The following is a 13,541-nucleotide window of genomic DNA, read 5'->3' as shown; positions in this document are numbered from 1 at the left end:
AGAGTGGTCCGGAAGCATCCGGGCTGTGGATTTGCTCCTGACAAGATTGTGAAGGTTTGGAGGCTACCTCAAAGTCTACCACAAGTGAGTGAGCTATTCCTTCGTGGGATAAGCTCCGGAGAATAGGGTGAGCCTTCGTGGCGTGGGGAATCCTTCGTGGGACCTCCACCCCTCCAAACGTGACGTACCTTCTTGCAAAAAAAGGAAACACGGGAATAAACCCTCGTCTCCGCGTGCTATCGGTTATCTCTAACCGAACTCCTTACTTGTGATATAACTGCCTGTGAGAGCCTTCGTGCTCGAGTTACTTGTATCCTCATATAAGTTGTCTCACCTAGTTTGCATTAGTCTCACCTTTATATTCCGCAAAGCCTAATATTGCAAAGAAAGAATTAAAATCTGTAGAAACCTATTCACCCCCCTCTAGGTTTACCATCTCTGAACTTTCAGAGGATCAATTCGATAAGACTAAGAAACTTCATAACTCACCTCATTAATTAGTGCATGCACTAATAGTTTTACATGCAAGAGATAAGAGGGAGAAAAGGTAGAACATGCATAAGGAAGAGATGTCAATAAATAAGAGATGCCTTATAATGGTTAATAATATTAGAAGGTTCATAGAGCTTATGATCCCTAACGGAGGGAGTACGTCCAAGTATGATGTTGGTGCACGCAAAGCCGACGGCGAGTTGCAGTGAATCGACTTATGTTCACACACGAAGCATCTGACTCTTTTGTCCAACCTTTACATGGCGTGCTAGGTTGTTCCCCTCACGACTCGCGAAGTCACAAGGCTGTCTGGGACATTGATTCTGGTTGATCACCTGCCCCACTATTCATTGATTGACCACGTGTTTGCACGCAAGCTAGGGTTTCCCTCTCTAATTTGGATTCAAAGGAACCTCACAGAAATTATATAAAATTTGAACTTTGGAAACAAAGATTTTGAGTAGATTGTTTAATTAGGGAAATTGGGAACTAACACAAGAATTTCCATAGAGTACTAAGGGCATGTAAAATGGTAGGGAAGGTACGCATTCTCTTAGCAGTTCACGTCATTTAGAAAATACACTAAATATAAGTGGTACACTGTATTTCTCTTATTGTAATCTCTAACAATAATTGAGAATCAATAAATTTTAGAAGAAAGTTGGGTTGCTAATGAAAGACAAATGGCACAATGGAGAAAATAGCCTTCTTTTATTTAGTTATTTCACAAAGGATCATCCCTTAGGTAAGGGGAGACATTTTTCTTTTTCTTCAGTCTCTCTCCTCCAACTGAGCAAAAAATCTGACGTGGCTTCCGTAAGAGAAATTTGACGTCACCCCATTGTACATGTCCTTATATTTTAGGGCTTCTATCTACAATAATGTATACGGCCCTCTTCTGGATACACTCTACTGGTAGTATTCCTTCTGAGGTGGACAAATTTGCACATGGGTGGTAGTTGATCGTCCAAGCGATCCCAACAACAACCCAAAAGGGTGCTTCTTCGATGGTTATGCTCATACTGCAACAGTTGTGGAAACTTCGCAACACACTCCCCGTGCACAGTCTGATCTGGTGGCATGCCCGGACACGATAAAGGCCAACACTATGTCGTGGGTGGTTGCGGGGGTGTCAGGTTTTGCGGCAGTCGCCTGCCTAGCTATAGACAGTCGCGTTTTACCTAGGTGTAACCCCTCTGAGTTTGTAAATAACATTTTTCTGTCAACGCATAGAAACACAAGCTTAGTGTTTTCTCGGCTTGAACACTTTTTTGGTGTCGTAGTTATTCAATCATATACGATTCAAGTACATGTCATTCTTGTCGTGCCCTCTTCCTATTCATGCAGTTTTTAAATCTTAACAGACTTCCATTCCACTTCCATGCTAGTTGGGACATGACACATACTTCCTCGATTCTAAAAAAACTTCTCAACTTTATCTAGATACAGATGGATGTATATAGACATGTTTTAGCTATAGATACATCCGTATGTAGAAAAGGTTGAGAACGGAGGAAGTACGCCTTTTCCCACATGAGTATTTATAGGCATCATGGTATGTCTAATCCTTGGCAGTTTTTTTTCCTCATGCATTATGTCATCATACGTTTTCTTGCACAATGTAAAAAAATCAAACCCATTACGAGTTAGTTATTCATTGTGTGTGTGTGTGTGTGTCGACACCGTGACCAAGTTTTACCACCACAAATCGCACACATACACACATGTGCACACGCACACACGATGCACATGACTGTGAGCTTTTGGTACTCTCAAATTTACTACAGAATGTGTGATATGTACTGTGTATGTCTTGTAATTACAACACAAAATACTTCGTCAATAGTCGCTATGGCGGGCGATGGTTTGGAAGCCAAATTCCGGGAGACACCTTGTTAAATGGCATATCTAATTAAAGACATAACTTCAATCTTTTTGGGCCGTCTCTTGACAAACAATGGTTGGTCTAGAAAGCCTTACAAAACAATCATTGTTTAGACTAATAATCAACCTCTGGTGCAATAAGACCTTTTCCTGGCTCACTGGTCGTTGGGCCAACTTGAGTCTGCCGAACTCAAGATACTAGTTGATAGAAACTCTCAGCGGATGTTACCTATGAAATCATAACCATCTTCATGAGCTCAGTGTTTGTGTCATTGTGTGTGTGTTGCCTTCTGAGTGCAGATACACAGTAGCAGTATACATGCAAAGTCCAAAAGATTCTCTTTAGTTTTTTGAGGATTATAGATAATCTCCTGGATGTTTTAAGGCATTAGGTTGCATTGACACCACAGCCATTGGGCGCTAGCACGTACACCATCAGAGCCTAGAATTTGACGAAGCACAGCGTCTCCTCGGAAAACAAAATTGTGTAAAGGAAGGCGCTCACATTATAACCTATATAAAAGCTGAACAGATTTGTGCGTCCTCATTTACTCTGTTACTGTAGATAGCTATTTATCCACTCATTCATCCGATTGCTGCCTGACACGTGCCTACCTTTGTTAATCTAAGTCAATTTGGTCTACCGGTTGTTTTTTCTATCCTTTTTCTTTGGATGTGGGAATTACCGGCTACCGATCAGTGCCGGTGATTACGGTGGATTTAGAGCGGCAGGTTTTTATTCGGTGGTGTGCGTACGTGTCTCTTCGTCCTCGCTACGTCTCCACCACCAGACCCAACCCCGAAGCGCCTCTCCTCTTCTTTCCCCAACCAGCCGCGACCACGATCTCTCCTATTTTCGCTAGGCGAGGCGCCTACGGCAGGGCGGTCAATCCCAGGCTCAGCGCCCCCGTCCTCTCCCGTCCTTAGATGTGCCAGTCTGCTCATCCCCAAGAATCCCAACATATGTTCCAATCCCTCTCTAATTTTAATGCTCTATCAAGATGCATTGGCGGAACAAGCTCTAGAAGGGAAAGGAGGAGGATAAAGGTGTCAGCACAGAGGACGCAGGGCTGAGATCAGGAGAAGGAGGTGGCGGGAGGGGGACTGCAGCGACTCCGATCAGCTCCGTTTTCTTCCGCGCTGTTAGGTCTTCTTTTTATCTGTCAGTGGCTTTTTATTTCTTTCCATCGCGTTTATACTGCTTCTGGTTTTGTATTCCTGTTGCCCTATAATGGATTAGGCCCTATGTACGCTTCCATATGATTGGACGTGTTGGTGGCCGCCGACCAGGTCAACATCTAAGATCGCCTCAAGGTGTTGTCCCTGCACCTTCTGTTTGTGTTACACGGTTATGCTCCTTCCGGGCTCCAATCTTTGGGAAGGATCATGCTTAGTCGATCGGTTTGTTGCTCCTATCGCCCACTACCACCCACTACTGAGTATCGACACGCCTCTCACCTGCTAAATTTATTTCTGAAACTTTACATGCCAGGTTTTATTTCTTGCTTTAATTATTGCTTTCAACTGTTGTAATGTGCTCTTCAAGTGTGCTAACTTTAATAGATCTTACGTGTATTCTAGAATGGTCAGGCACCTTTGGTGTGGACTGGCGAACTAGAGCCTATACATGATGTTCAAACTGAGAGAGATATGTCGCTTATGTATTGGACTAACCACTAATATTTCGAGTTCATCATCAATGCAGCTACCTGCGATGTTTTTGGGTTCAAGTACACCACTGTGTTCACACTTATAAAATTCAGGTGCTTATCATCCTTCGTGGTTACTTATTTTGTTAATGTATCACTTGATTTTGCTTCTGCAGAGCAGAAGTGTGTTAACTGTTGTAGATCGTTCTATTGGTTTCCTAAGTTGTGTTTGCATTCCAGAGTCTGACAAAGAATGTCTCCTAGGAAGGTGCAGCATTTTGGTATGCACAACAACAAAAAAGTAACTAGTGAGGTAATGTACTCTATGAAGTGTTTAGTACCTGCTATGTAACTAATGCATCCTGCGAGGCGTTGGAACATGTTGGTCCTTTTTGACCAGGCTAAGGGAAATAGCGTGTTACACTGGTACAGGTGACAGTTAGATCAGGCTGCATGATAATGAGTACCCAACCCAAATGACTTCAGTACAAAGAATGGAAGGCAAAATTTCGGCAGGTCATGAGGTCCTTTCTATTTTCTTTGGCTTTTCTTTAGACGGTAGTTAACCATAGTTATGATGTAGATAAGAGAAAAATCTGCGAGTGACATTTTCCCTTCTATTAGAGTGGCTGCTTTGAAGCAAATTTTTAATTTACTGTTCTAAAACTAATTAGTCTCTCATATTATTTAGATGGCAAATATGAAGATACTACAAATAGTGTTTGTTTACCATTGTCCTAGCGTCAGGCATGACTCAAATTTTGCCAGTCTAGGCATATATTGCTTTCCTTTTCCCTTATTCTTGTGTATTGCTATAATTTATCTGACCTAGACATAGAACACCTCACGTTTAATATGACTCATACTTGCAGGTGTATTTTATTTTGTTATATTTTTGTATGATAGTTGGCAGTCTCGACATACACACATAAAATTATATGTATATGACATACATTTGCAGGTGCACTTTGTTCTATCATATTAACTTCAGAATTATGTATTCATACTGCACGCACGATGCCCTCTGTAGTCTAGAAAATAAATGTTCTTGGTTTAAGACAATCTTCCATACTCACTTATTTGTTTGCCAAAGCATCAGTTCCAGTTTTACAATTAAAATTTCTATTGTAAGGCATCCTTCCGACTGCTAGCACATTTTTTTAGCTTGCCTGCTGAATACAACTTTATTACGTCAACTGATTACATGACCAAACATTTGCAGCTACTATTGTTTTGCTTATGTTGTTGAGTTTGATTGGCTGGTTATATTAGGTATTTATGCATAGCGGAAGGTGACATCCAGTTGTGTGTTATAGTTGGTAGTTGTGTATGCCTAGGGATTCTCATACGTATATTCACTTCCAAACAAAATGGTTCTACAAAAAAAAATAGCCTTTGGGAATGCTTATTGTGATAATGCCATACGATAATTCGGAAAGGCATGCCATTATAAAAGGAAATATTTATTTCTAGACCTTTTTACATCAAAATAAAACCTTGCGCGCACTGAAGGGTAAGCCACAGTTATTAGTTATACTTTTATATTTGTGTTTTCGTAGTCCTTTCTGTGTATTATACAAAAGGTCTATGACTGCATTGGAAAAACTCACCAAATTAAGCAAATTCATGCTGGATTCAATTCACTATCTTCCCTGTACAAGAAAATTAGATGGGTCACGTATTGTCCAGGTACAGATCAACATGGCATTTGAAAGGTGCACTCTCAGTATATAGGTACTTGACCACAATGTTCAGCTATTACTATTCAGGTATGCTTACACATTTGGTCATAGTATCAACTATGTGTGCATCTTAGATTCAGCTACTAAAAAAAATTGCTCTGTAAAGTACCAAATGATAATGCATTTTTACTGTATTTTGCTCAGGATCGCCCTTCTATGTGTCTGTGTCATTCGTCATACCTTACAGATTTGACTGAGATTTCTCCAGAGAGCAAATATAAATGTCCACTACTTGATGTGGTTGTGCATGCTCATGCAGTCTTGGACGGTATACACACTACCTACATGTCATTGAGGCAAGTTTCTATGAGAGACTTAATGCACAATTTCTTACTGATCTCTATGTGCACCCCTAATTTCCATCCAGAAAGAACTAATAACTAGGCTTTAATGCAGAGTTGCCATTGCACAATGAGAGTTGGCTTCAGATATCTACAAACTTTGTTTACATGAATTCAACTCTTGGCCCATTGATGGCAATTACTGCGATTATGGATACACTAACGCTGAAGATCCTTCTTAGTTTCGTCTATATTTTGTACTCCCTCCCACTGTTGTACTCACTCTATACAGTGGAAAGATGTGGTTTCTGTGCCTGATTTCTATCAGTTTCAGTTCATTCAAGCAAATACAGAGAGAACGAACCTCAATGCACTAAGTAAACTGACGATAAGGTTCAGAGTTTTAGGCTCAATGCATTGTGATCTTTAGGTCTGCGTAATGACAAGATATGGTCTCCGTATGATTTAATTTTGTACCTTTCGTTTCATTCCGATGAGCACAGGGAACAAATCTCAATGTTTTTAGTAAACCAAAGATAGAGCTAAATGTGGTACGGCCCTCTTTCTTTAACCGACGGTGAGAAATTCAGAGCTAGCTCACCCAACAAAATAGCAAAGCAGAAAAAATAGCTTTAAGTGACTGAGGAGAGAGAAACATACTGAATAGTTACATATCAGCTACTCTGTAGATCCGTCCCTCGCTCCTTTCGGCCCGCCGAAAGCAATTGCTGCTGACCAGTTCCCTTTTCCTATGTAAGCTCATCGGTGAGATTGATCATGAGGTGCCGCATCTCGGCCAGCTATGAGGATTCGTCGCCACGCCCACGGAATCTTCCTTCTGCTCTAGAGGATTAGATCTTCGCTCGCTGCTGCCAAAAATTCATCTCTCTGTGCCCCTGCGGAGCAGATCAGCTCATTCTTTTCATTTCGGTTTGCACTTTGCTAATCTTGCCCCTCGGAATGTTCTCTCCTTCTACTCCCTTCTTTTCATCGTTTCAGTCAGATTTTTTTTTTCAGTGGATTGTTTTGACGTATTTGTCTAGCACCGCTTACTGTGACGTGTTACAATTGGCTTCCATGCATCACTAGGGTTGTCCACGCGTGCCCTCCGTAAGACTGTACATGTTCTTTTTTTTTTTTTTTTTTTTTTGCGAAAGGACTGTACATGTTCTTTGTCATCGAGTTAGGTGAATTTTAACTCATTCATATTCTTTCGTTCTTTGGAGCACCCCTCTAAACCAGTTCAGTTAGACACTCTAACCGTTGCCGTCTGGCATAACCCATTGTGTATATAGATCGGCATATCCATCCCATAATTTAATGTAAATATCGTTATCCACTTAATCTTTGTTTATATAAAACACCTCATATTACTTCTAGCAAATTTTCGCAAGCTCTGGTTTTCAATAGCATGTTAGTCATCGAACATATATAAATAAAATCATTGATACAAATGATGCCTACCAAATATGTAAATGCACGGGCGCGGCGTGCCTCTGCTTCCTAGTATATCCTTAATCATGTTCGTATTATGGCTCAGTTGGAAGTTGGAGCAGACCTAATGCAATTATTATTTGAAATTCGATCGGGCTGCCTATTTGATCATGGTTGAGAAAATATATCAGACGATGTTATGGGGTTTAGAGCATGTCTAACAGGCCCCTTATAACCCGCCCACGCCGTAAAATTCCAGCGGGATACGGGGCAGCCGCGGTTTGGGCCGTCTAGCAGGCCCCGTATTCGGGCCGGCCCGTTTCGGTGGAATATGGGGTCCCGGAAATCCGCACCGCCGCCCCCTACTTATACCGGGCGAAGGTGCGAGTGAGGGGTTAACCCCTCACTCGCAACCCTAGCTCCATCGTGCGCCGCCGCCTCCTCCATCCTGCTCCGGCGAGCAATCCCCCACCTCTCGCGTCCGCATTCAAGCCGCCGCGCGCCATGTCCGGTCGTCGAAGCCGCTGCGCGTGTACAAAAGAAGTACGCCTCACTCGCATGTCCCGCTCGCCGGACACCTTCAAGGAGGCGTGGCGGCGCCAATGCAAGCGCTTCACCGCGGGGAGTCGCCGTGCGGCGTGCCGGTATGCCGGCGCGCTTTACGTGCCGCCGTCGCTCCATGGGTTCGCCGCGGGCGGGCGGTGGTACCAACAAGATCCGCCGCTCAAGCCGATGAGCGGCGCGGACTTCAAGAGGTGGCGCACCGAGTGGGAGAGAGACCGCGCTTCGAAGGCGGCATGGGCGGCGTTCCTGCAGGCGGTGGCCGCATCCGAGGCGGTGGCCGCATCCGAGGCGGAGGCCGCCGAGAAGGCTCGGGCGGAGACAGAGGAGGAGGCAGCGGCCATCGCCGCCGTGGCGGAATTCGAGGCGCAGGAGGCTGCCGCCAGGGGGCCATTCGTGCCATTCGTCATCCTCGACGATTAGATAGGATCGCAGTGTAGAATCCGCTATGTATGTATGATCCAGCGTATGATCAATGAAGATGAACTATGATTTTAATTTTTCCGGGGTTTTAATTTTTAAATATACGGGGCGAAATACGGGGTCTGCTAGACGGAATGGTTCAGCTAGACACACTTTTCTGATACGGGGCGAAAAACTCGCGTAATACGGGCAGAGAAATAAGGGGCCTATTAGACATGCTCTTAGTGGGTGCATAACATTTGATAGTGTTGCAGTTTATAAGTGAGGTCTAGCTTGATGAAGAATTATACATGGTCTTAGGTGATTTATTTCCTTCTAGGAGTAGCTAGTGTGCTTATCGAGTTTGGTTAAATGTCATATGGTTTGTGCTAGGATTGCGAAGAAAATATTACGAAACGACCTTTGGTTTTTCTTTTGTTCCACGTTGATATCTAGTTTTGCTTGTCATTGTTGCATAAAAAAGGTAAACTTATCAAGAGATAAATTTTGTTAACTTGACTAGCAATTTGTTGTTTTTATCAATTGATCATGTTTCGTACGCGTACGCATCATGTATCTGCAAACCCAACAGAATACACATGCAGGAAAATAAAAATACAAAACAGAACGCATGCACGGCGCTTCCAAGGCTCGCCCCTCTCTATGTTCACAGTGGAGCTCACCCCCGCCCTGGTGGATGCGGCGGTGGAGGTTGAGGAAGGTGAGATTGCGGAGCCGGCGACCGTTGCGACGAGCCCGGCAGCGACGCCGCTTGCTGCTCTGGACCCGCCGGGCGGCGCGCTGGTGGGCGCGGCTGCCTCTCCGCGGGATGGTTCGCTGGCCGCAGCGTCCATCGCCTCGGGTTCGACAGACATCCAGTGTGGCTTGGCGGCTTTCCGCGAGAGGTGCAGGGCGAAGAAGGCCGCCCTACTCCCCCGCCCTCTGCCAAGGAAGACGAGGAAGAAGCGGCCTCCCCCCTACGTGGTCCGCACGAGCGCACGTGTGGCAGGAAGATTTGCGCCTGGAAAGTCGATCAAGGCGCAACAGCGTACCCTCATGATTCAGCTGGGTATCGCGCGGGAAGGGGAAGTCATCGGAGAGGAGGCCTTACAGGCCTACCTCCGCTACTTCGACGAGCAGCCCATGACGGCGGCTCACCTTGCAGCTTGCCTCGCCTTGTTTGGCTGGCACCCGGATGTCCTCCCTGTGGTTGATGATGACCTCGTGGTCTAAGTGGGTTGTTGTGTTGTGATCTGTGAACCTCTAGCCTCGTAACATGATGGACTTGTGTTTCTCCTTGTTGGTTTGGAATGTGCGTGGTCTCAATTCGTTGGCACGTTGCGATTCGATTTTTCAAGTGGTTCTCCTCTCTGGAGCGAGTGTGGTTTGCTTCCTCGAGACCTAACTACAAGTGGTTTCGCGTGCTACCGTGGATAGATGCCTTGGGAGGGAATTTGACTGCTTCTTTTTCCTCCCCGCTGATGGTACACGTGGGGGCATTCTCCTTGCATGGAAATCTGGTGTGGTCTCTCTCTCCAACCCGCACTACTCTAACAATGCCATTACGACTAGAGTGGGGGCGCAGGGCGACGCGGGTTGGTAGCTAACCGGAGTGTACGGCCCACAGTCGGATGCGGATAAATGCCTTTTCCTTCAGGAGATCAAGGATATTCGGGACCTCCACCCGGGGCCGTGGGCGATTGCGGGGGACTTCAACCTTATCGTGGATGCGGCTGATAAGAGCAACACCAACCTCAATAGGCGCATGATGGGCAAGTTCAGGAGGGTCCTGACTGATCTAGAGTTGAAGGAGCTCTACCTCAATGGTTGCAGGTTCACGTGGTCGAACGAGCGGGAGCGGGCCACCCTCGAGCGCCTCGACAGGGTCTTCTCCACGGTGGATTGGGAGGTGCTTTTTCCCTCGTCCTTCCTTTCGGCGATGGGTTCCTCCACCTCCGACCATTGCCCCTTGCTGTTGAGCCTCGCGACAGAGGCTAGGGCCTGTCGCCGCTTCCGGTTCGAGGCCTTTTGGCCTAAGGTTGATGGCTTCCTGGAGACGGTGGAGAATGCTTGGTCGACTGGACCTGTGGTGGCAAACCCGTTCAAGCGTTTGGCGGGGAAGCTGGCGGCGACAGCCAAAGCTCTTTCCAGTTGGAACGATCGCTTCATTGGCAACAACAAGAAGCAAATCCTGCTGGCCAATGAGCTTATCCTCCGTCTCGATGTGTCTATGGAGTCTAGGGCGCTCTCCGTGGAAGAGAGGGGGTTTCGTCGGCTGCTCAAACGCAAGTTGCTGGGGCTTGCATCGCTCGAGCGCACTATTGCGCGGCAGAGATCGAGGATCATGTGGCTTGCAGAGGGGGATGCCTGCACCAAGTTCTTCCATCTCCACGCCAATCACCGTAGGCGGAAGAACTTTATTGCTCACCTCAAAGTGGATGGCGTCCTGGTGGCCGAACAGGAGAAGAAGGCCGATGCAGTGGATGCCTTCTATTTCAACTTGCTTGGTACGGCGCCGGAATGTGAGTTCTCCCTTGACCTTGAATTTCTGGGGGTCCAGTCTCATGATCTCTCGGAGCTAGATCGACCGTTCACCGAGGAGGAGGTTTGATAGGGCAAAGGTGTCCGATCTTTCGATGAGATGGGGATAAATCGATTTGTTGGTGGAGTTCGTGCTTGACGATCCGACTACACGTGCAAAGCTCGTGCGCCAATGCAATCGCTAGGACAATCTCCGGGAGTTACTGATCTTGCGGGAGCACGATCAACCTGACCAGCAAGGGTCTTAATTCCTACCTGAAATCGAGAACAAGTAAGAACTAAAGATGCAATCAGAATATTGCGAATAGAGATGAAAACTTGATTGATAATGGTGGGATTCCGAATAGTCGGTCTTGTTCTGGGCGTTGGCCTCAAAAGAAGTACACGAAGTTGCAGCAATTGGCTAACTTTTAATCTAATCAAAATCCAAGTTCTAATGACGGCTAGAGAGGGATATATATGGGGGAAGTCAATGGATTTTCGTCCAACCAGCTAGGGTTGGCCAAAAACACCCCTAAATGGGCCTTCCTCCACTTATATGGCCTCTTAAAATCCCCTAAAATACCTAATCCGAAAATACATGGGCCTGGCCCATTAAATAAGGTGACGCAGCACCATAAATAACTCTTTGGACGAATTTTATGATGGAGTAACTTGTATAATTCATCCAATCATCATTGCTTCACTTTGGTGGCTTCAATGTTCTGAAATCCTCGCTTGCAACGCCATCCTGAATCCTTGCAGGTCTGCTGCCATCTCCATGCACGTTCCTAATCCAATGCTTGGCGTCCATGCTAGATCCATTCCTAAATAATATAAATACATTTGATTTAGGCAGCATCATATTCTCATATATATCAGGAAGGATTCCTAGTAACGACTGTACCTGAAATGTGGCTGTAGGAGTATTGGTTGTATCTATCATAGAGATGTCCTCATCATCCTCCCCTACTTGAATTGAAGTCGTCCTCGACGTAGTCTCATCTTTTTCACCAAAATATGCCTTCAAATCAGAGGTAATCATGTCCTCATCATCCTCCCTTTCTTGAAAGAAAAGCCGTCCTCGGCGATGTTTATTCTATAAACATGCTAACAAAAGAGACAAGGTATATGCATGGTATATGTATATGTCATCCGTTTTAACAGCTCTCTCATGTTTCCCATTTAATTTTGTACATATACCAGTATTGTAGTAGCTTAGAAGATCATTAGTCCCCATTACACATGTATCACAACTCAGTTTGCCGATATAAGTGAAGCACATATTGACTTCTTTCAAATTATAATGCTCATCATTAAACCATCCCAATAGTGGTAAACCAAAATTCAGTATTTCCAATTTACATGCTACAACTAGCTTAAATAAGCGATCATGCAACAAGGTATTTGGCATAAAGTCTACATAGTTATTGGAGGTCATATCAAAATGATTGAACATAGGTGGAATTTTACTTCCCCTCAAACCAATAGTATATGGAACATCATCACATGTAATGCAAATTTTATTCACTAAAAATTCATTGTCTACGCCATAATCTCCAATTAAATTAAAAGTATAACCATGGGCATAAACACTCTTCAAATATTTGAGTTCAGCAATCTTATTTCTAGCATGTGATAAAGACATAGGAGGATCCATCACAACAGAAAACAAAGAATTAGCATGAGAAATCTTAGCCAACACTTCATTGTTCCTAACCAGTTTTATATGATCCATACTATAGTCATCTTTCAAATCACAAGGTGCATTATCAGGAGCAAGAATTTCAGTTTGTACACTCATAAATATGGAAGAATTAACTTGTACAATGGGTGTACTCAACATAGTTGGTATATCAGTTCCACAATTTCCTAACACATGGTCATCCTTGGAAACAAAAGTCTCCGTTGGTATACTCATATCAATGCATGAATTAGAATCAACAATAGGTGCAGTTAAACCATCATCTATCTGAGTTGTTTGATCACATAACATCAAATTAGTAGCACAATCCTCTAATATAGGTGGTGTGACCAAATTATTTTCGACCTCAGCACATGGTACATTTAAGATAACATTGCATTCACCAATCTCATGTGGAGGGACAACATCGGTACCTTCATTGTTACCTTGTGACTCCAACGTAGAAGATGTTCGCAGCGACGTGTCACAAGTCTGTGGCTGGGCGACTCGCACAACAATATTCATGCGTGGAACGTTGGAAGAAACAACCGGTACTAGTGTGCATGACTTGAAGGAGTTGGAATGGTCCAACGTTTTCTCCTGTATGTGTTTCTCAAAAGCAGAGCTCGAACATATATACCAATAGTAGAATGAGGAATATACTTAAACATAACCTTAATATCAGGGTTTAAGCCGTTGAAAAACATGTTTCTAGTACTTTCCTCAAATTCCTTTATATCACAACGGTACATGTAAAATTTAAATTCCTGATAGTAAACATGCACAGTATTACTACCTTGTTCTAATCGTTCAAGTTTGCGAAGCAGTTCACGTTGATGAGAAAGAGGCACAAATTTACGTCTCAAAACAGATTTTAAATCTACCCAAGTAG

The sequence above is a fragment of the Lolium perenne genome, chromosome 3, assembly GCF_019359855.2.
Source record: "Lolium perenne isolate Kyuss_39 chromosome 3, Kyuss_2.0, whole genome shotgun sequence".
NCBI lineage: Eukaryota > Viridiplantae > Streptophyta > Magnoliopsida > Poales > Poaceae > Lolium > Lolium perenne.
This window is presented reverse-complemented; position numbering follows the sequence as displayed.